The sequence below is a fragment of the Rattus norvegicus genome, chromosome 9 (genome assembly GCF_021556685.1).
Source record: "Rattus norvegicus strain SHRSP/BbbUtx chromosome 9, alternate assembly SHRSP_T2T, whole genome shotgun sequence".
NCBI lineage: Eukaryota > Metazoa > Chordata > Mammalia > Rodentia > Muridae > Rattus > Rattus norvegicus.
Genome location: NC_141542.1, coordinates 94,083,761 through 94,106,241, shown reverse-complemented (window position 1 = coordinate 94,106,241; position 22,481 = coordinate 94,083,761). Strand labels below are relative to the sequence as shown.

General features: G+C 41.6%; 1 long non-coding RNA gene across 1 annotated transcript; it reads right to left on the bottom strand.

Annotated features, from left to right (window-relative positions):
• Window positions 1-17,131, bottom strand: LOC102551060 (uncharacterized). Its single transcript, XR_015629976.1, has 3 exons — window positions 16,915-17,131; window positions 10,763-10,829; window positions 1-939 (listed from the first exon to the last, which is right to left on the bottom strand). It is a non-coding gene; the product is annotated as an uncharacterized LOC102551060 (long non-coding RNA).
• Between the last annotated feature and the right edge of the window lie 5,350 nt (window positions 17,132-22,481).

Genomic DNA, 22,481 nt, shown 5'->3' with positions numbered 1-22,481 from the left:
TTTGCAGTTGAGGGAATTTTGTATTTTTCTGAGGAATCCATGTATGCACATGACTTTACTCACCAGGAGAGTTTTCTTTTTTCATTATAGAAAATAATTTAACCAAAGAGTGTAAAAGGGAACACTTGCCTTTGTTTTGCCTGGCAATTCAGCCCTTTCAGATCTCAAGGAGGGAAACCTATCCGGGACACCCCAGGAAATTCCCAAGTGGTCAGTGTAGCTCCCATTCCGTCTGCTCAAAGAGGTTAAACTGCCTAAAGCCATAATTTCAAGTCTTAATTGAATGCTAGCAATTCAAGCATGAGCAGAACCTCTGAGGAATGGTGCCGTCCTCTGTAGGCTTTGCACAATGGGAGTGCGTGGGCAGGTGCCATCTGCAGCCCAAGGGTAAGGGGACAAAAAGACATTTGAGGAAGAGGGAATTTCTTACAGATATGATATAATGGGAAAGATCTGAAAGTCATCCATCATGACGGTGACACACATCACACTCAACAACAGCCCAAAGCCACAAGATGTCACGGACCGCCTGCAGCGTGTCAGGCCTTCTGGCGTAAGCACTTTTGTGTATCTGGCCACCTCCCCTTTGTTGCCCACTCTGCCACACTGCATGGTTAGGCCCCAGAATGGGTCTGCCCTGCCCGCCCCCATCCCCAACATTTGCTAATGCAGACTTGATTATCATCCACACTAACAGGCACTCAGGGCACATTCATCTGTTGACATGGAGAGGCCATCAGAGCTGGACGAAGATAGCGAACCACCAGATGTTTCTGGCTCTCATAAATTTGGTTAGCAGAGGTAACTGCTCCAAGAGGTCAGAACAATGCGGGGCCACTCCGAGGGCACTCAGTAGTTCAGAAGCTCTTACAGGGGACAGCTGCTGGGGGAACAGGGAACCAAGGCCGCCATCCCCTTTGGCTTTCTTTATTGACCTTCCTTTTAAGATATCAGAGAGAGAGAGAGAGAGAGAGAGAGAGAGAGAGAGAGAGAGAGAGAGAGAGAGAGATTGGGTTAGTAGGATCAAGAAAAAGTATACTTTAAGTTTTTATGTACTATGCAATTTTAACATACCATTTATATCCAAATGTATACCTTTGATTACAACATACCTCATGGAATGTGTATACACACAGACTCACTTAGCATTAGCATGAACTATAATGGACGTGTATTATATTTTGTTGCTTTAACCCTTATTTGTTTCTTTTCTCATCTGTCAAAATCACAAGCCCTCCAGCCTCAGCCTCCATGAGCAGCCAGTTTGATTCAGCTGAAATGTCGATAACTTATTAGACTCTTGATACCTTGTAAGTTTGTTTGTCGTTTTTTCAGTGTTTTCAAAAGCCCTATAGGAAAACGGAAGACAATTTCGAGATGGTCAACGATAGACATTGTTGGCTTGGACAATATTGTGAAGACATAAAACTGAACGGTTGGGCGTTTGTGGAGTTGAGGGTATGAATAGCCTAGCATTCCTACGTTTTTCCGAATGATTTCCCAGGTTAATCCACCAAAGGTCGATCCAGTGCTTTGTGTCCCAGGATTCTTTATAGAACAAACAGCCCACTGGAAGAACCTCTGAGTATGTTGGTTTTAAACTGGTAGGAATCCAGAAAAATCTACAAGGAAGGGACACTTCTCTAGAGAAAGGACTGAGTGTAAAATAATTGGAATTCTCTCTAACTGAATACATTGTAGTGTTTGGAAATCATTCCACAAAAATGCCAGCTATGTCCTAAAGCTAACACTTCAAGATTATCTGGAGAAAGCTTTGTTATTTAGGTGCAAAGCCGTTTTCAAATCTATACCAGCATCTTCTGTATTTGACACTGTTAATTGCTTCTTCCGGCTTATGTCTCGATTGATCCTGTTTCTTCTAGAATTTTGTGGATCTCCCACACATAAAATGAATTGATTTACAGCACAGGCAAGCTCCTCCCTTCCTCAGTCTCATCCTGCCTGAGCAGGATATCTTGCAATAATTTTAAGATTTACTTCATCTTGAAACAGCTTTTATTTGTTTGAGCACTGATTTAACATTGATCCTGTCTGCTATCATCAGAGAGGAAGGAATTGGGAGCAAGGACAAGTCATTACTTTGTTTGATGGGAAGTTCACAGTTTGCTCTCATAAACGGTGGTCCCAAATGTGAACTGGAGGGGATAACATGACAGAGCAAAGTATATGATTATCTGTAATGATTAGGAGCAAATCTGATGTTAAGCTCCTTTAAAAGAAAAATAACATGTCTACATCAGTTCTTAAACTCTAAATCCAACAAAACATATTAACATAAGAATAAGAATTGGTTCAATGCGCCTTTTCTATAAGCAAAATTGGCATCTTAGAATTAAATTATAATTTGATTAACTAGAGAGAAGACTAGGAAAAGGTCATGTTAAAAATTTTATTTTGTGGGGTTGGGGATTTAGCTCAGTGGTAGAGCGCTTGCCTAGGAAGCACAAGGCCCAGCTCCGAAAAAAAGAACCAAAAAAAAAAATTTATTTTGTGAACTGGAAAGATAGTTTGGTGGTTAAGAGCACTGACTGCTCTTCCAGAGGTCCTGAGTTCAAATCCCAGCAACCACATGGTGGCTCACAACCATCTGTAATGGGATCTGATGCTCTTTTCTGGTGTGTCTATTATACTTATATATAATAAATGAATCTTTAAAAATATATTAATTTGTGTTTATTAAGGCAAATCTGGTGCTTTTTAATAAGGCATTTGAAGATATCTATCCTAAATTATATGTTTAGGAAGGCATTTTACCTTTCTTTTGTGTGCATGATACATGTTAGTGTACATGCTCCTCTGTGTATATGTGTGTGTGCATTTGCATATAGGTCAGAGGTCGTTGTCAGGTGTCTTCCTTAATTTCTCTCCATCCTGAGCTCTCCATTTTGACACAAGGTTTCTCACTGAGTCTGGAGCTCATTCAATTGATTCAGTGAAGTTGACAGACAGCAGCCTTCAAAGGTTTTCCTGCCTTTCCCTTCCTAGTATTGGGATTGCAGGCCTATGGCAACCTACATAGGCCTGACTGTTGATGTAGGTGTTAGGGAACAAAACCCGGGTTCTCGTGCTTGTGGAGCAAGCACCTTACCTAATGAGCCATCTCCCCAACCTTAAAGCATTAACTCAACATAAAAACATGTGGCCAGGAAACTCATCCATGACATACATAAACAGTGAGGACACCCTGGAGAACGTGTTCCAGACAGCCATCCACCATCTCATCCTAAAAGCCTTCTCTGATACCCTATTCCAGGGGCAGCAATGACTCGACCATGTGTTACACTACACAATTTGTTCATTTGTTTGGCTATTCCCCTCCCACACTGGAGTTTGCCTTTAGAAGGACACAGATTTTGCTGCCTTAGTTCCTGATACGGATCTCACCCTCAGTATAGGGCATGACACTCAAAAGTGTGTGTGTGTGTGTGTGTGTGTGTGTGTGTACCCTGTTCTTTTGCAGAAAAGCAGAAGCATCACGAGAAGACTCTACATTTGAAAAATTAATAACCTATATCAATTATAGTGATAACTATTTCCTTCAAGTGCTTCATACCAAGGGTCTTATACACTTTGCATAAATAGTAATTTTTAGTAAACTGCTTTCAGTAATTCTTTTCCAAAGAGCAACTCAGAGGTGATCGGGAAAGATTATAGAATAAGCACTGTATAATCTTATCATTCAAGTGTCTGGAATATTCATGTTATTATTCTGCGACTGGAGAAATAAAGGCTGATAAAAATCAGTTAAAAGAACCCCAGATTGGCGCACTGTATTTGTTAGGGATTTTCGTGCTCTTCCTAAAGTTCGGTTGCCCAGAAGGGCATATGATTTATGCAGACTTTGCATTTGCTGGTGATGGTCAAGTGCAGGGAGGACTGGAGAGATTTCTTTGATTACGGAGAGTAGGGTTCTAGATAGGATTTAAAAAGTCCCAGGGACTGTGTCAACTCAGGAGGTCTTAGAGCAAATTTACAACAAGATGAAATGTGTGCGTGACAAGCAGTTCTGATTCTGCTGAGTTTCAAATGCATAGACAGAAGTGTTGGTGGAAAGCAGAGAGTCAACTCCACAGGGAGTGGTTTGCGTGGCCAAGAATTCCTTTCTCTGGAATGGAGTGAGATGACACTTTGGACAAACTAAAGAAAGTAGATGATTTCATAGACTACAGTCTCCTTTGCTTGTCTACTGTCTACGTTATCCCCCTTCAGTTGAGTTTACTTACGACGGCTCCAGCCCTCTGGCTTCAGTGTGTAAACAACTGACTCAGGCAACTGGCAAAAGACCAGGTTCATACAGTCTCACACCCACGGACAATGTTCTTAGGAACGGTGCACATTGTCATTTTGGCGTCTGTCTCTGAGAGAATACCAAAATTGTACATTTCATTTTCCGGCTGACGCCTTTCTTCGACATGACTACATCATTTCAGTTTTGGGGGGAAATGCATTTCTATGAGTTAATCATCATAATACATTAAATGAGGCTGACGAGATAGCTCATTGACTAAGAGCACTGGCTGCTGTTCCAGTGAATAGGGGTTCGATTCCCAGAACCCATGTGGCAGCTCACCACTATCTCTAACTCTAGTTAGAGGGGATCAAATGCCCTTTTGTGACCTCTGTGGTCATGTACCAGGAATGCACATGGTATACAAATACATAAACAGACAAGATACTCATTCATAGAAATAGATGAATAAAAAGTTTAATATATATTCATATATTTAAATATATTATATATGATTATATAAATTAAAAGCACACAGCAAAAAGCCTTCTTGAGCTACCATGTGGTTGTTGGGAATTGAACTCAGGATCTCTGGAAGAGCAGACAGTGCTCTTAACTGTTAAGCCATTTCTCCAGCCCATGAAAAGCCTTCTTTTTCCTGAATTCATTGCCTAGTTTCATAAAGAAGTAAATCCCTGTTTCTGGGTTCCATTCTGTCTTGCTTTTGGAAGTTTCTACAAGGGACTTTGTAAAGTAAGGCTCATCTAGACTTGAGAGATCAAAGTAGGACACTGGAACCTTTCTGCACCACCACAGACTGACATAGAAATCAAAACAAAAAACACAGAATTTTTGTTGTCTTTCTTCTTTGAGGCAGTTTCTCTGTGTAACATTGGCTGCCCTAGAACTCACTCTATAGACCAGGCTGGTCTTGAACTCAGAGATCTACCTGTTTCTGCTTCCCTAGTGCTAAGATTAAAGGTGTGTGCCACTACCATCCAGAAATTTTAGTGTCACCTTTCTTTCTAAACCACTAAGAGCATCTTCTCTGTCAGCAGCCTCTACTGTATTGGCTGACCATAGGCCTGTCCTCCAGCTGTAGGCTTTTTCAGCTTTGAGGTGATCACAGGACTAACCCAACCTCTTGTGTCTCCTCTGCGTTCATCTGAGTTTCGGTTATTCTAGAGTTCTCTGCTTTAGTTTTCTGTCCTAAGCTCACCCCCATCCCTACCCCAGTTCTGAGGTCTCATCTACAACATTCTCCGTTCTCATATCCAGCTCTGATGTCTGTCTCTGGAATCCCAAGGAGACACTGCTGCGGCCTTCTGTAGTCTGTTACCTGCTCATCCCATTGCTCCCTCAGCCTGCTAAACTTGCATTTCCTTAAACCGCTCTTTGTCATTGTTGACCTTACTGCTTTCACTTCACCACCCACACTCATCCCTGAGGACATGGGGCAATATCTGGAGCCATTATCACATTGGGAAGGGACGCTAGCTACCGGCGCCCAGCTGGTGAAAGTCTAGGGTGTTCCTGGACATGTTTCCCACACATCAGACAGCAGGCGGCTTCCACAGCAATTATCTAGCTCCAAACATCACTGGTGTCCGTGCTGAAACTGTCCTATCCACCTAGCACAGAAACCTCCCCATTCATGTCCTCTGGCTACTTTAGCTGATACTAGATTTCTTCAGCGTTACCGGTATTTTCTCTTTCATGCTTTCCCTCTACCCAGGGGGGTTCCCTTGGGTCTATGACTTGAGAAAACAAAATCTGCTCATCAATTACTTCCTTCAGACAGCATTCTACTGTATTATTAAGAGATTATACTTAGCAGACCCCTCCACTGTGTTTGCACTTCCTAAACTCACACTCCGCTAACTTCAGTTCCCTCACATCCAAACCTTCTAGTGGCCCCGTTCTAGGCTCACTGACAGACCCTTTGTTCTTCCTATGGTTGCCATATTACACAATGCCCCCTGTCAGTAGTTCCAATAGATAGCAACTGCGGAGTTGGTTAGCTAATCGCCAACAAAGGTGGATTGATTGCCATGATGCTCTCTCTCTCTTTGATTTCTTAGAATACACATCTAAAGATGTTGGAGACAAGCTCTCTGGATTCAGTTCTTGGCTCTGCCACTTCCCCTCTTGGGCAAGCTATTTTATTTCTCCACATAGAATCTGAGCTCACAATAAAGCTTTTCTTCCTGGACTTCTGTGTGACTGGGAACCATCCCAGTACAAAGCAAGCAAGATAATTAGGTTGTTATTCCCAAGAAGAGAGAACTACGTTCTTTATGCACTCCTGTTTGAAGGCCGTATATTGATGTACAATGTTCGTAAAATTGGGACTCCAAACGCTTAGTGTGTCCTTCCATGCATGCCCTACTGTTTGAATTGAATTAATTAATTTATTTATTCATTTCTTTATTCACTTTGGAAGTACTGGGGTTTGAACTCAGGACCTCATGAGTGCTAGTTAAGCATCCACTACTGACCTACATCTTCAGTCATGTAATTTTCTTTGAGACAGGGTCTTTTCTTCACTGATAAAGCTGGCTTCAATTTATAACCCTCCTGCCTCAGCCTCCCAAATACCTGAGATTATGATCATAAGTCATCACACCTAAATGATAAATGAATAACTTCTGGATGTATTATCAGCTATGTTTTCTTTATGTATATATCATATTAATTTCACTTTTTCCTGAGAGACTCCCCAGGCTTCTGGAAACTTAACAGTTCCTACAAGGTATAGGCCTCAGCGTGTTCCACATATTTCCATGCCCTGTTGCCAGGGTTATCAAGTTCCTGCGATTCTGTATTCAACTCATTCACTATTAATTACAACGCGACTGTGGTCTACTTGGGGAAAACTACAGAAAGCAATTAAGAGGGAAGCAAAAGCAGGAATAAAAGAGAGGCTTTCTTCTTTTTATCTTTTCTCTGAGTTTTCCCAGAGTTTCCCTCCAGCTCCCCATGGATGAGTTGGGAGCGGCAGTAATTCATAAGTAATTTATTTGGAGGTGGGAGGAGGGAGGACAGGGATACTCAGGGCTCCCAGTCTCCACTTTTTCTCCCTCCACAGTTCCTCCCCCTCCTTCTGTTGGCTGATCTCAGTCACTGAAGGATGATAAGATCAGAAAACGCCAAGTAGGAAGAACAACCTGGCGACGTACCTACTTGACTCCATTGCCTGTTGTCTAGGCTCCAGAGAACCACTTTATTTTGTAACTCATTCTTTGCTTCTGCAGTCTCCTCTGTGAGGTACCAACCTCTCCCCAACTCCTTTCTCGGCCACCACCCTCTTAACTAGTAGAACAAGGGAGGATCTGCCAGTAATTACTGCTTAATTCATTTGCATGTGGATGCTCTCTCATTAGAATGTCATTAGCATGGGGAGGGAGTCTGGTTGCCAGAGCAACCAGGAGTGGGGCAGGTGCAGTTCAGCTTCCGCTGGAGTCTCTGCTCTGTTTGGTCAGATTCCACCTGTATTCCTGGCTGCTCTCACTTTAGTGGCTGCCAGGATTGAAACATTTCATGGTGTTACCCTCTTTATTTTGGCTCTGTCTCCAGAATTTCTTGGTAACCTTTGTGGCTCAGCCTGATTCCGCTAATAGCCCCTTTTGTTTTAACTCTCCATGTTTGGAGACTTAAGTTTCCAGTGTGTGCTATTCAGAGTGGTAGCCACTTACCATCTAGCAACTGAACACTTAGCTTAGAATGAGCAGGGATGGAGATGTGCTTTAAGCATAATGTATGCAGATGACTTCAAAGACCTCATTAAAAACTAAGACTGTAAAGCATCCCATTTGTAATTTTGTTGCTGTGAGACTATGTTGAAATGGTATCATCTCAGGTGTATAGGGTTAAATAAAGTATATTCTTAAGTCTATGGCTGTCGCTTAGTAGAAGAATACTTTCCTACCATGAAGGAGGCCTTAGGTACAATTTCTAACTCACATGCATACATGCATACATGCACACATACATACGTTTATATACACATATGCATATATATGCATAGATACACAGATGTACATATATGTGCATATATACACACATACATAAATATAGACAAACGTTTATATACACATATAAATATATACATTCATGTGTACATGCACACATGTGTACTCACATATATAAGTTAAATATGACTACTAAGCCATGGACTTTATACATTTGGGGTCCATGTATATTCTAACAGCTGTACAGTCTTAGACAATGGTTATCTTGCCCACTTCTCTAATTGGTGTTGCCCTTTTCATTCTTAGTGAGAAATCCCAAATTATACTAGGATTTCCCAGCAAATTGCTGATTTCAGACATCACTTCATAAATACTCACAGAAGTTAAGAAATTCAATGTTTCCATCAACACACAAATTTCTTTCTAAATATGTGCTGGTAGGTGGTGACCCTGTTACTGCTTTGGGGGCCACCACTTATCAGAAGGACAGATATAGAAAATCTCAAATTCTGTGGCAAGCATTTCTTGTATTGACAAGAAATCTACCTCCTCATAAAGCTACTCATGGAGTTGAGTTCTGCCCCCAGAGGAAAATAGCAAAGAATGCTGTCTGCCCCTCCCTCGCACTGAGGAGGGGTGTCACAATCTGCTCATCTCAGCATCTCTGTTAAATAGAGTCCATTTCCTTCAGAAGACATGGCCTCAAGGCTCAACGTCACTGGCGCCTTCCCCCAGAGTTTTGTCATTTGTCAATGTCCCTATAAAAATGTGGCATCCAGAAGTGGATACCCACTCCAGATGTGATAGAGTGCAGTCTGCTGTAGGTGGAACAACTCCTTTTTCTCCTCACGGGGATACTAAAATTTGTTAGATTTAGTCTGAATCAACGTTCATTTTACAATCTTCTCTACTTAATTCTTGGCACAGGTTAAGATATTCGATCGAATAGGCAGCACATCTTTCTGGGCAGTGGTACAGTAGGCCTTTAACCATAGCTCTCGGGAGGCAGAGGCAGGTAGATTTCTGAGCTAGCAGCCAGCTTAGTTTACAGAGGAGTTCTGGGACATCTAGGGCTACACAGAGAAACTCTGTCTTGGAAAAAACAAAACCAACCAAACAAACAAACAAAATCACATCTTTTATCCCACATAAGTTGACACAGAGTTATAGTTCCTTTATCATGGACATACACAATTGGTTCTTTTTTTTTTTTTTTTTTTTTGGTTCTTTTTTTCGGAGCTGGGGACCGAACCCAGGGCCTTGCGCTTCCTAGGCAAGTGCTCTACCATTGAGCTAAATCCCCAGCCCCACATAATTGGTTCTTAACAGTCAAACCCAGCACTTCCTTTTCTGTGGGATTTTAGCTCAAGCTTTGATTCCATTGTGCCAGATAAGTCAGGTCTTTCTCCATGATTGACCAACCAAACGAACGATGGTCTGCCCATCTGTGTACTAACAGCACAAGAAAGTTGCTTCCCATGGCTCCTCAGTCGTCCAAGAAATGTGTTAAACTGGACACAGCCCTCTTGTCCATTAAGATAAGACGTTGCCGTCTATCTCTTTAAAATTAAGACACACTAGAGAGTTATATGATCTACACATTTGAGCAGAAATAGCACCCAGTTAACAACTTGGCACTCAGTGCCTGCAGTGACAGAAATTGACTCTGATCTGTGACCTGACTTGAACTTGGGGACTCTGCTCTCGATCATTTCTGTAGTCTACTCTTTCTATTTTGAGATAGGGAGATACCGTGTCACTTGCCAATTTTTTTTTTTCTATCTCTTGTTCTCAGGGTGAGGTAAGGACCAGGCACAGTTTCACAACCACACCTGTAAGTTGTTTGGTTTTCCTAACAGGAGCTGGCTGTGTTGACGCTCACCAGTATAGAAAGGAGCCGCCTCTTTTAGAACCTGCAGGTGATTATGTTAATGTTCAATGTTTCTCCCCTTTCCTTTGGGTAGAAAAGTCTAGTTTGAAAGTTCATTTGTTTGTCTCAGTGAAAATGAAGGAAGGATCCCATTCTTTTGACATCTTCTTGTTACTAAAAGTTTGTTCTTTCCTATTTGTGATAAAACTTTTTTCCTCATCAATTTTAAGTGTTGAGAGAGAGAGAGAGAGAGAGAGAGAGAGAGAGAGAGAGAGAGAGAGAAGGAAAGTAAGAAGAAACTAGGTTCGAGCATTTCTTTTGTTTCCTATACCTGAGTTGATGATTTAGGACTAAGTGTTTTGTTCCCTGCTCTAGTCTGTATTTCTAACTTAATAAAATGTAAATATGCAATTTTACAAAAGGAAAGATTATACAAGCCATCATCAGATTCACTTCAAAATCAATCATTGAATTTTCATTTTAGCATCCATAGTTTTACAGTTTCTGCAGAAGCCTGTAATATTTTGACATTAACAAGTTTTGTTCAACGGGTTAAAGATACTATAAAAATCATTAGTGTGTTCACTCTCCAGTCCGTGATTACCCTGTTCTGTAAAGTATTCGTTGGTGTGTGCCACCAGAGTTAGTGAGAGCTGTGCACTCGTGGCTTACCGTTCTGCCTTGAAATCTCTTGTACTGCCATGCTTCAGGTCTCAGAGGAAAAGCTCCCCATTGATGCCTGGAAGAAGAAGATGATAAAATGTTACTACCCCTGTTGCCAAAGGGTAAGTGATTATGCATAATTGGATAAATTCTGAAAGGTACTGTAAGCTGCGAGTTTAGTAGTCCACATTTACAAACGTTACAGCCACGCTTAGGTTGTGTCTATTCGTGTAATGAGAAGGCAAACTGTGAAAGAGTAATTTGACTATTCATTCAAAATTATCATATCAATCATTTCGATATTTGAAAGGAAAGTTTTAAGTGCCTGAATTATGGAAATAATTACCTCATTCCCCCCCTCCCTTCCCTCTGCTCTGTGTGTGAAGGGATAATCTGATAGACTGTTTTATTCTATTTAAAAAAGAGAGCCGTTTAAATTCGGGACCCTCCCAAAGCAATCTCCGAAAACCTTCAGTCTGTTGCATCTGGCTTCCTTTGATAAATATTATCTTCTCATTTTTAGAGTAATTTCTCCAAAACAAAGAGCATCTTTTTCCAAAGTTATTTGTCAGTATAATGCAAATTAAGAAGAGAAGCATAATATTGTAGAATATCTCTGTACAGCATTGCACAAACAGCCCTGAGTTGAATTGGGTCGCATCAGCTTACTTAACTCAGTTAGAATGGATAACCATGAAAGGAGCCAGAGACTGATGGCAATTCTATTCATGTCTCAGATTTACAATAACCCCAAATTATTTTTGCATGATTTGTTTTTCCACCAATAATTTAGTTTAATTTATCACTATACAAGATTTGAATAGGTTATCAAAGTATTGAAATTTATAATTCTCTTCATGGAACCCCGTGATTCTGAGATTTTACTTTTATTATTTGAACCCAGTGAAAGATTTTGTTGTAACCTGCAGATATGTTTTCTCACCAAAAGACAGCAATGGGTTGACTGATTAAAAATGCGTCCATCTGTTGGTGGGTGAGTTGCCTTGCCATTTGGAAGATGCAAAACTAAGTGGGCTGTTTTATTTATGAAGACCCTCTCTAACTGTGAGAGTTACAAATTCTCAAGCTTATATTCATGCACGCATTAAAGGTTGACCTTATAAGCAGTACATGGACACAAGGAGTGGTTCCTATATTTCTCAAGTAGGTTTGAGTTTTTTAAACAAGTACTTTTGGAAAACAGACTCTCTAAAATGCAAAATAAGATCCATCTATTCCTCTTAGAAAATTCTTGTAGAAAATGAAAGACTTGCCCATAGAACATCACGTTGCATGCAACCCGTTTGCTTTTTATTTCATGAGGAGCACATCATTAATTGCAAACAACTGATTGTGAGCATATTTCCCCTCAAGAACATACAGAAAGAGCTCGTCCTAGGACTGTGTTATTTCTGGGTCTAAAGGACTATTGGCTGTTCTGTTGGAAGCTGAGGCTTAAGGTGTTGTCTAATATCAAATAATCCAGGACCCCAGGTCTCTAGTATGAAATTACGTTGTTGTTTAATGTTTTCACAGCACCGGTGTTACACTGTTTGAGTCCCGCGCTCTGCTTTGTTATGTTATAGGCGGAACCCACTTTCTGTCCTTTGCATTTTACATAATCTGTGCATGGAGGGAGCAATTTTTGCTGACCCTGGCATAGAATATGAATGCCAGATATGAGAAAGAAATCAAGATTCATACCTTGCACGTTGAGCAATATATGTGCACACACACATACACGCGCATCCTGCAGCAGATGAAGGTCAGTATTTATATCTCTATGTATAAAGGTTGATGAGGGCTGGAGAGATGGCTCAGTCATTAGGGCCATGTACTAGTATTCCAGAGTAACCAGAAATTCCAGAGTGTGGCTCACAGTCCCCACATCACAGGCTGTTACTCCTGCTCCAAAGGATTCATCACCTCTGGCCTCTGAGAGCACCTGCACTCACGTGCACATACCTCCACACAGACATACATGCATGTGCACAATTAGACATGCATCTGTATCACAGTGCAAATTATTTAAGTTTACCACCAGTGCTAATATGGAAAAGAAGGCATTTGCACACCGGTAATGGAAATGCTAGTTACTCTCGCCATTATGAAAGACTGTAAGGAGGTTTCTAATAAACAAAAGCAAAGGAAAAAATTTGCCAGATGTCTGCAATTCTATTAGTAATAGCCAAGCTACATCAGCGTAGGTATCAACCCAAAGAAGAAACAGATAATGTAGGTGAATGTGTGTGAGTACATGTACGTGTGTGTGTGTGTGTGTGTGTGTGTGTGTGTGTGTGTGTGTGTGTGTTGGAATATTATTCAGTCTTTAAAAACTAAGTAAATTATGCCATTTGCCTCAATATGGGTAGATTCTAAAACAGTCTGACTCTTGGGGGAAAAAGTTTGAACATTGGTTAGAGATGCTAAAAGCGTGAGCCGTCTGAAAAGGGTAGAACAGCACAAAGTCTCAGACAGGGAGAATGAGTGTTGGGAGGAATCTGGTGTATTCTTGTGACTAGGTAGTCACATGTAAGACAATAAGGGGGTGTTGGATGTTTCTAAATTGCTGAGAAAGTAAGCACCCAGGCACATGCCTATAATCTCAGGGCAGTGTCAGTAGTGACAGGAAGATCCCCAAAGTTTACTGGCCACTGGCCTAGCACTGACATCAGTGAAAGATCGGGTCTCAAAGGAGTGGGGTGAGAAGGATAGAGTAGAACAGTCAATGTTCTCTTCTACTTGTCATGCGTATGATGGCACGGTCACCTGCCACACATATGTATCTATGTCACATACACATACCACATATGTACCACACAAACACTAACATTCACGAACCCACACACATACCAATACTAACGAAACAAGTGATTTACTGCTATGGTCTGTTGCCTCATCTACTGAACAAGTTCAAGGCCCTGCACTCTTAAGGGAAAACTAGTATTTATGTCAGCTACTCTGCTGTGACTGGATGTAAAGTGTGCCACTTCTGAAATAATCCTGAGGTCGCCATGGTTATCAGCCCGATTCGACAAACTGAAGGAATGGTCATTCTCACTTCTGCATTCCCCAGATCATGAAGCATGTGTGTCAGGATGAGGGCCAGGCTCAGGGAGGCTGAGCTGAGGAGGAACTTGACTCAGCTAAGGTTTTGAAATTAATGATTCCTCTGCGTTGGTCTAAAGCACATGATCCAAACATGGGTCTCAGGAAAGCTGTGAATCACACGCCACAGACAATCATTCATTCTAGATGAACAAAACTGTTGAGATTAAATCTATACATGAACTAGGCTATACCCATAAAGAAGTAAGATTTAGATGTTGCCTAATTACTGTAGTATGTGGGAAAGGCCAAACATGGAGTGATGAGAAGGTCATGATTTTAAAGTGCTAGTTGTTCCACACTTCATTTTAGCCACCAATTTGAACCGTCTAAGCTGTTCAACTTTTCAGCTCACTGGCTAATGACCAGTGAAGATCTCTGTGCTCACTGGAGATTTTCTTTCTTTCTTCTGTTTGCTGGGTAAAGTAATCAGCTAGAAGAAGAAACAAATGTCTGCGGTGTGAGGCAGCAACCGGCAAGCTCCTGAAATCACAAGTTTGCTGTCCAGGCAATGGGAAATGAGATGAGAAAGTCTGTTTATGGAGGTGGGCACATTTGTCCAAAATGGCAGACACACGGCTGTTCATTTGGTGTAGCAGACAGAAAGGACAGAAAGCGACTGTGTGAACATTTGTATCTATTTCCCCAGTGCCTTACTGAATAGACCTGGAAGGCAGTGCAATGTAAGTTCGTGTAATCACAGAAAGAACCAAAGTCTCCCCTATCTGGGGTAAACTACACGCCCTATACCTGTAACAACCTGATCACTCAAGAGTAGGAAGATGGAGCATACACACACAGTAGGGAGCTCTATGTACAAGCAATAGGAACATTTCCCCACTGAGTAGGGATGCCCTTCCCCCATAAGCAGTATGGAACTCTACCCCCCACCCCCACCCCACAGATACACAGTACAGATGCACAGGTACGCCTTCTGAAATTTTTTTATGATTATTTTCAAAAATTAATGTATGAAATGAACATGGAAAAATGTATGTTTCACAATATGAAAAAAAAGAATGAGAGTGAAAGATCAGCATGACCTAATGAAAGAAAAAAAGCAATACTCTTACTATGATACGAGGCGATTTTTTTTTTTACAGGTGCTGATTTTGAAAGAGTTTTTTTTTTTTTCCTTTAACAATTAACCATCCGTCTTCCTCCTCCATAAAAAAACTATGTTTATTCTGGGTTAGATTGCTACAGGTGGTGCTTGGAAGGCATATTCTCTGAAGCTAATGAAGTTCTGTGGCTTACAAACAGTATTTCAGGGTCTGTGAGAATTCATGCCTGTGTGTACACACATGGGTGTAATGTTTGTACAAATAATCTCTGGGTTCACTGGGCCCGGAAATACACCAAACCGACGCCAATTGAATCCTAAAACCACTATTAGCCTTTGTGCTATTTTCCTGAGAGGATTCTTTCCTAAAGGCCCGTTCTACCCAGAACAGAGTGTAATTTATTGGGGTGTTCCCAGAGCTTTGAAATATTCATTCTGAGCACTACTCAATTTGCTCTCTCCAGTTTCATCATTTTTGAGAATTAATCAACTGTCAAAAAAAAAAAGTTGAACTCCAAGTGATATTAGATTTAAATTATACATGTGTGTTTTATCAGAACATGAAGATCAAAACATTACAGAATAATAAATAGGTAAATTATCTTTGAAGAGACTGCTCGATGTGACTTCAGTTTTAAAAATTTAAAACCTTTTCTGTCTGCCACTTTACTCTCATATATATGAGCATCTATAGATTCCCAAGATCTGTCACATTCTTAGCATACCCCCCCCATTTTTATACTAAATTTCAAAAAAAATGAAAACACTGCTTTTGTTTTTTGTTGTTGTTGTTGTTTTTTGTTTGTTTTTTTTTTTAAGATTAACTGGGCTCAGGGAAAAAAAATAAGAGTCACAAAATTATTGCAACTTGGTAATTATTAGCTTTGCACTCAACAAGTTTGTAGCAGTGGTGATTCAAACATTTGCCAAACATTCCCCAAGGATTTGCCAAGCATCTGTGTTAACATCCCAGGCATGCTCAGGGGGTTATAAAGCTGTTTGCTCAAGCTTATTGGTTACTCTGTGGCTCCTGAGTGACGGATGCCTGCCTTTTGCCTGATGAGAGACCCAGTTGTGAGCAGAGGCAATATTCCTAGACACACAGCCACACAGAGGATTGATACCAGACAGAGACTGTAATATTCGAATAGCCATCTCTCTCAACTGTTTCTTTTTACCTCCACGGTCTGTGATAAAACTAAACAAAACAAAAATAGAAATAGGAAAAAATCAAAGTGAGTACAGCTAGTGGAAACGGTCATGTTTCATGTGTTATTGGATTGAATGATCGTTATATTGGGGTGATACATACCTTCGTATTACCTTAAATTAGAAGCAAGTATAATTCTCATTCAAGTAATGAAAATTCTACTAATTGTTAGAAAATGTCTGGCTATCTGGTGATTTTATTATACATTTAGGATGCTGGAGAGAAGTCCTGAGCTTCAGCTGGCTGGGAATATGAAGTCAAGTTACAAGACTGTAATTCAACAAGGCATGGCGACCATATCTGTTACCCCAGCACTCGGGAGATAGAGGCGAGAGGATCTACCAACACCATTTGGAGATCAGCCTGGTCTACACAGTGAGTTCTATGCAAACCAGGCCTACGTACTGTGACTCAGTCTCAAAACAAAACAGACCAGAACAGCTATATCGAGAATAACGTGAATAGCATCAAATCAAAAACAAAATAGTTTGAGTAAAGTCGGTGTCTCAATTCAGGCTATCTTCCTAGGGATCCACGTTGAACCTACCCCGTCTCTCGCTTACAGAGCTGTAAAAGGGATGTCATCTGCTGTACAAATAGAGACATCTCAGCCCTGTGTAGTCCTGTCACCAGATGCAAACTCCTCCCTATATTAAGACATCAAGTCTCAGAGGATGAAATCCATATAAAATCAGAAGCAGAACTGTCCCCTGGCAAATCCAACTGGCAAAGCCAGTATGCTCCAGAGTAAGTGAAAGAAGAGACAATAACAGTACTTACAGATCAGCTAAGAATCAGGGAGTCCAAGAAAAAGTAAGCTAGACACCTCTGTCACCCACACTAGGAGAGAAACCGGGGCCGTTCTTGAGCTCGGAGCTCTGTTAAAGTACAGGAGGGTGTACTTTGCCTCCATCAGCCCTGGGATGCTTAACTTCCCAGGGAGATTTCCATTACAGTGCTGGGCTGCAGATGTTGGGGGCTGGTATACAATGCTTGAATTTTCTTGTGTGTTCGTGAAAGCTGTTTCTGAAGAAGCTTTGCACCAAAGCCCTCCCACCAGTAGTCTACCCACACACTGCACACACACACCCTCCTTCAAACCCTGGCCTTGGAAGAATCCCTTGTGTTCCCTCCCCCATCCGTTTTCCCTTCCCATCTAAATATGGTGCTGGGCCTCGGGAGGCCTTGGCACACAAAGCGACTATAGGAGTCTGTCACTTGACTGACAGTAGAAAGGTTTCTGGGAGATGGACAGCTGTGTGTAGGTGGGCATGGCAAAGACAGAGCCGAGCAGATTAAAGCAAGAGACAGTCAGGGGAAGCTTCTAAATCACAGACCTAGAGCCTGAAACTCTGTAATCATTAGCCACATGGAGGACATATGTGAAGGAGCTTTAAAGCCAGCCCATCTTAAGGCATCTTTAGAATAATAAGGGCCCCAGTTTAGGAGCAGATAGATGTCAAACACACAGCAGCACCATATAAAGTGACACAGAAGCGCATCTCCAAGGGAAGCTGTAACTGGGAAGACACAAAGCAGCCTCAATTTTCTCATCGCCTCAGCAGCTCTCGGCGCTTTCAGCCTGGGCTGTGAATTCAGCACTGCAATTCATGGAGGAACTTAACCTGCACAGGGGCTGCAGCCAGCCAAGTATCAGTGCATTTTTAAATCGCGAAAAAATCCCAAGTGAGAACCATAAACCTTTCAGGTGAGATTCTAATGAGACACACGGAGGAAATGAGGCCCGCTTTACCGAGCTGCAGTAAACTGACCATTTAGTGGAACAGACTTGATTAATTTCCTGCCACTGTGCAATTACCTCTGATAGGTGTCTAACGTAATATAAACAGGCAGGTTGAAGTGGCAGGCACCAGACCCTGCTCTTAAGCGGAATGTACGTTAGGATCTCACTTACTCTCACCTGTGTGTGGTTGTTCAAATTCTTTGTAATTCAGAGTTTTAAGAAATGAGGGAGATAGAAACTGGGAATGGTTACCTGCATGTCCCTCCACCCGCTAGCTATAAATACAGAATCGAGAATTAAATCTCATGCAGTAAACTTGGCATCCTGTATAGTAAATAAATATTGTCTGCAGAGCAAAGATTTATCCTACACAGGTCAAACAGCTGTCAATAAACTTAGGGACAGGTAAGGGAGCTCTTTCTAAAATTACGAATCGGAAAATTCACAAGGATACCATTCTTGAAATTTCCGTACTTAATTTTTAACATCCTGATCATCCAGCAAAAGCAGAGCCCGGGATGAATACATAGGGGGAGTTAGATACAAAGAAGAAAAGCAAATGACTGAGTGGATGTACTTCAATGTCAGTTGGAGGCCAATGGTCCATTACTAACTGTTTCTCTTTACCTCCCTACTTCAGATCACCCATCCATTGCCTGAATTAAGCCAGTTTATTTGTGTGAGCACACACATCATCAACTGAGATGCCACGGATGTATGGGTAAAGGAGCTGTGGAGAAAGCAGCTTAAAATGGTAGGGCATATGCTGGTCCAAAGGCTTCTGTGAATTCTTCATTGCTTTCAAACATGTGTCCAGCAAGCCTCTAAACAACACCAGTTCCAAGCACCCCAATGCTGGCAATTTGCATTTTTGCATTACTTCCAGAGGGGAGTTGACTTGGGTTGCTTTTAAGAGGCCTTCATTAATTTTTGGTTGGAGTTCAAGTGGTATATAATTCAGGAAAACAAGGAACCCTATACCATCCTCCTTGGGGTCTTAGTTACATATCTTTAGTTCTTTTGACAAGATGGCTCAGGAGCATTGTCTGTCTGTCTGTCTGTCTGTCTTTCTTTCTTCTTTTCTTCCTTTCTTTCTTCCTTCCTTCCTTTCTTCCTTTCTTTCTTTCTTCTCCTCCTTTCTTTCTTTCTCTCTTTGTTCCTTTTCTTTCTTTCTTTCTTTCTTTCTTTCTTTCTTTCTTCCTTCCTTCCTTCCTTCCTTCCTTCCTTCCTTCCTTCCTTTCTTTCCAGACAGGTCCTCTCTATGTAGTCCTGGATGCCCTGGAACTCACTTTGTAGACCAGACTGGCCTCAAACTCAGAGATCCACCAGCCTCTCTTTCCCAAGAAGCACTGTCTTTGTGGGCTAGAAGCTCGTCTTCCTTCCCAACTAGCATACCTGGTTAGGGTGAAGGAGTGCAAACAGAAATAGAGCTGTAAACGCAATACTTCTTCCCGTACTACACTCATTCCATTATCCAGAAGTCCAAAAAACATTTACATGACACATAACAAAACATAGATTCTGGCCTTTTCTTTGGGACAGCCAGAGATTCTTTGAAAAGCTCGCAATAAATAAATGTTCAGAGTATAGTAAGTACATCAGCTTTAGGCTGATGGGGGTCAGGGTGGGCGTGGTTGGTTCTAAACTCATATCTTCATTATGAAGTAGCACGGTAGTGGTCAATATTACTTTTCTTACAGAGTTGCCACTAGGCAATGTTTTTCCAAAAGGGAAAAGTGGTTGGAAGGGGAGGGGTGGCAGTTGTAAGTTCATAAACTTGTATTCTTTTTTTTTCTTTTTTTTTCCTTTTTCCTTTTCTTTTTTCTTTTTTTCCGGAGCTGATAAACTTGTATTCTAAGCAGATAATTATTTCTCTCCCAAAGTGGCTTTTGTAAATTGTATGAGCTTTATGTTTTACACATATATGACTGTTAGTTTATTATCAGAAAACAATGATAATTCCCAAAAGTCTTCTAGTAACCCTACCTCAGCTATTACAGTACTAAGATATGGGGGCTGGGAGACGGCTCATCCTTATCAGTTAATGGCACTGGCTGCTGTTCTAAAGGTCCCGAGTTCAATTTCCAGCAAATACATGGTGGCTCACAACCATCTATGATGACAGCCTATGCTCTCTTCTGTCTGGCATCCTCTTCTGGCATGCGGGCATACATGCAAATACAGCACTCATGTGCATAAAATACATAAATAAGTAAGTCCTTTAAAAAGATATTTAATAACTGTGGCATATAGACTGACTTTCACAATTTTGCAATTGACGGAGGGAAATGGTATCAGAGATATTATTCAGAATAAAGAGCATTTTACACTTCATTTGTGCACGTTTAAAAAAATAAAGCAGTTCTTACATTCAGGGTGCATCACAGTGTAGCCCAGAACAGATACAAAGTGTCCGGTCTGAATTTTGCCCCCTTCTCCCATTATCTGAAATTTAGTTGGAAGGTTCTAGATCTGAGCTAGGGTTGTTCAAAGGGTCCCTGCCTGTGCCCTTGCTCTCTTCACCATCCTTCTGGGCTGCAGAGGGAGAAATTTGTGACCATTTCTCTAGTCTGTCACATACCACGTGCAATGATTCCTGAGCCATAGAAGGAACCCATGACCCCTTATCAACAAGGTGTTGGTACATTGCCGGGGCCAGTGAAATGTTGGTTTGAAGTGAGTAGAGTCCAAACAGCCCCTGGAGTACTCCTGCCAGCCCTAGTCTCCTTCCAAAGGTCTCTTGCTGTGGCCTATTCTCCCTTCTCTGATCCAGCAAAACCTGAGCTCTGCTGCCCTCTTTCCCTCTCAGGTATAAAGGGCTGATAAGAGCCCAGTTCTCATTTGCATAAGCTACTGTACCACACCTTGACATCAAAGGATGAAAGCTCTTAGCAGGCTTCCTGGGTACTCTGGGAACATGTGCAGTGGTGGTTTAGAATGTAAAGGTTTTTTGTTTTGTTTTGTTTTGTTTTTTTCTGGAGAAGGTGAGAGCAATTGGTGACCCTGAGCACCCTTTCTTCTTGGTTTTCTTGGTTGGTTTTTGAAACGATTGTTCTTGGAGGTTGGACCCCAGCCTCAGATTCTAGTGAATCATCCAGAATCTATGAGACAAAGGTAAGCAAGCTGTCACCAATCAACAATGAGAGAAGGGAAGAAACCCAAAGTCATTTCCCACCCCTTCCCATGCCCCTCCCCCATTCTCATGCAGCACCTAAGGTCTGAGTGCTCTCAGGTTCTTGTGGAAAGGAACATTCAAGTTCTTAGGGATTTCTCAATGCAATCCTAGCTACAGTTATTAGTTTATTGGTATAAAGACCGATGTGGAGGCGAAAGAGAGGCCTCAGGGGTTCAGAACACTTGATGTACTTACATACAACCAGAGTTTGGTACCCCGCCTCCTCCCACTCCCTGCCCCTCACAAGTCATGTGGCTCTGTCAGGGCATCTGAAGATTTTCTGGACTCTGCAGGTACCTTCAAATATATGGTTTGCACACACATACACACACACACACACACACACATACACAGAGACACATACACAAACACACACACACACACACACACACACACACTCTCAACTGGGCATTTTTAATGTTAAAAATATTTTTAAATCTAGCCTGAATTCAAATCAGCATTTGCAGCCTAATTTGTAAGTTCAAATCTTTGTGGCAGGCAAAATACCAAAGAGACAAAAGGTTATCTAAATTATCCTTCTCAGTATCTTATTAGCATAAATCTTTTGAAATGTCTCTTCCCCTTCCCAAATTATACCTGAATTCTTCTGGGTGGGGTTCTTTAACCTAAATAAATCCAGCTATTATGATTTTATACTTATTTAATGTTTGTTTGTATTGATACCTGGTTATACTATACAGCCTGGGGTGGAAATCACTGTTCCCATCAGTCTCTGCATCTGGAGGGCTGGACTAAGGTGTGTACCACACGGTGTGAATTATTTCATTTTAGAGGCAAGTGGTTTGGGTGGCGGCTACAACTCTAGCCTTTTCTTGTGTTTAGGTGACTCCCCTGGTTTGTTAGAAAGAGGGGAACACGAGAAAACTCCAGGCTCTTAGAGTATATACCCTGCACCAGGTAGTCCTGCATTGGTGGTCACCAGGGCCAGAACTGTTTCCATTTCTGCACTACTTAAAGAATCGAATTCGTTTGGGCTAGATGTTGTCCCAGTGACCAGGAGACTGTTCCCTTTGGGGGTCACTGAACAGCTGCCCCGTGACCTCACTGAGGAGGATACAGGACTCCTCCCCCACCCCAGTTAGCCTTTAGTTTCTTGGGTCTCCTGGAAGCTGGGTTGCCCTGAGGCCTGAGAAATAAAAGAAGGGGAAGGAAGGTAGGGAAGGGAAGACTGTGTCCTCATGTTTTAGCCTTGATTTTTTTTTTTCCAGACATCAGTAGCCGGAAAAGAGGGTTAATGTTCATTGTGCACATGGGGTGGGATGCGTGTTTTTGGAAATGTTGCTGCTTTCAAGGAGACAGACAGGTAGCTTTCTATTTCAACTACAGAAAATACACAGGACTCACTCTCCTGCCGAGACACAACCGGCACCTATTGTTTTAAAATGTTTTCCCAGAGCTTTCCCAGAA